Raw genomic sequence first — 2,339 nt, 5'->3', positions numbered from 1 at the left:
GCAGCCTACAAGTAAGACAAAGTATCGAAAAATTCGTGAAAGATATCTCTAATATTTAAATTAGAAAGATAGTCATTTCTTTCTCTTAATGTGAAAGATATCTCTAATATTTAAATTAGAAAGATAGTCAACCATGCTCTTTGCTTACTTAAGGCTCTTTGGGCAACTAAAGGTACTAATTTTAATGGCATTAAGAGAGTGACAAAATGGCAATTGCCTCCACAAGGGATTACAAAGCTTAATGTGAATAGAGCAATGTTTAGTAAAGATGGCAGTGCAGGAGTTGATCTTATTCTCAGAAATTGGAAAGGAAATGTGATCATGGTTGTAAGCAAAGAGGAGACAGTAGTGGTGGAGCCTCTAGAGATTGAACTAGTAGCTATACTCAGGGGCTTACAATTTTGCATCCCACTTGGGTTACAAGCTCTAATCATTGAAACAGATTCGTTGATTTTAGCTCAAGAGCTAGCAAAACCTGAACTAGCCAATGCTATGTTTGGAAATATTGTAACAGACATAAAGCAGCTGTAGAGTAGAATACTAGATTGCTCTATTTTGCATGTTAATTGGGAGACAAATGAGTCAACACATAGATTAGCAAGGTTTGCAAGATCAGTAGTTGATATAAGTGTTTGGTGGGAGTCTATTCCCTTTGTTATTGAACAAGTCCAATGGACTGATTTAGCATTGTAATTCTGTTTTGATTATAAATGAAAGTGTTCTTCCTATCAAAAAAAAAAAAATTAATAATAATAGAAATCTAAAAGAATGAGCATCTAAGACTAATTCTCACTCTTGATAGTTTAGCACATATATTCAAATTTGTCACCTGTTATCCTTTCTACGTCAGTTATGCATTTGAATTTTTGCATTAGTTGTCTATGACTCTTTTTTTTCACTTATAGAGATCCAATAGTCTATATAAATATTTCATATATCATTAAATATATAATAAAGGTTGTATAATTCATTTAATATATCTATTTCTCTTCTAATTGTCTAGTTTGATTAAAAATTCGAGTAACCTTTTCCTTAATGGATTAACATTCGCCATTCAGCTTGTTAATATCAGGGAGAAAAGGAAAAATAAAATAAAATAAAATCTCAGTTAAGTCCATCGCTGAAACATATTTTAAAAAAAAAAAATGTCATTTTCTTATTAAATTATTATCGTGCCGTCACAAATAAGAAAGGTGGGTGATCTCATGGGACGGCGACCGGCCCCACCTTACCAAAAAGTCGATGACCCATCTCGATAGGTTTAATGACACTAATTAATGTTAAAAGGTTGTCTAATCTTCTTGGAGATGTGATTAACAAATCCCTAAAATAAGAGAGATCCGAGAAGAATTCCCATACAAAAGGATTTTTCTTTTTTTAAAATTTAGTTGTAAGTATATTTGTATATTAATATATGTATTAATTTATTATAATTGATAAAAAATAAATTTTATTAAAAATAATACTAATTTAAATTTTAAATATGAAAAAATCAGTATTAATATATAAATTAGTATGTAATTTTATTTATATATAATAAAACTCTTTTTTTTTCTTTTTTTTTTTTTTTGTCTGCAAACAAAATGGAAGGCTTATCACCCCCTAATTAATGCCAAATTCCAGCAGACCATGAAAGTTTTATTTATTTATTTTTTCTAAGTATTTGACTACTCTTCTCCACTATGAACTCTAATGCTTAGCAATCATGAACAATGCCTTTGGGCCATGTGCCTTTTAAGTAATGTTAAGGGTTAGTTTGGTTGTTGGATTATATTGAAATCAATTTAATTTATTTTAATTTTAAGATGAATTTAATATTTAAATATATAATTTTTAAATTATTAAATCCATATCAACTCAAAATCTTTTTATAAGACCTATAATTATTTTTAACTTCTTATAAATAATATAAATCAATCTTAATATTCAAAAATATCTAAATTTATCTTAAATGAATCTCACAAAACTCACTCCACCATTTCAACTTAATTAGTTTAGCAAAAATAAAATAAAATAAAAAATAAAAATATAATTTTTTTAAAAATATGTAAAATGTGTGATGTGAGATGATGAGTATGATCTCTTATTTTATAATAGTAGACTGCATTATTTTTTAAAAGTATTGTGTTATGCTTGCACACTTCACGACTGTATCTAGCATTATTATGATTTTTATTTTAAAATTTGAAAAAATTGAAATGTATTTTATTTAAAAGTTTAAGAAAATTATAATAATTAGATAATAATTAGATAAAAAATTAAAAACTTTGAATTAAAATGTGTTTATCTTTAAGTAATGTTTAAAAGTAAATTTAGATTTAAAAAATATTAAAATAAAA

The sequence above is a fragment of the Carya illinoinensis genome, chromosome 4 (genome assembly GCF_018687715.1).
Source record: "Carya illinoinensis cultivar Pawnee chromosome 4, C.illinoinensisPawnee_v1, whole genome shotgun sequence".
Lineage (NCBI taxonomy): Eukaryota > Viridiplantae > Streptophyta > Magnoliopsida > Fagales > Juglandaceae > Carya > Carya illinoinensis.
Note: the sequence above shows the minus strand (reverse complement) of the source record.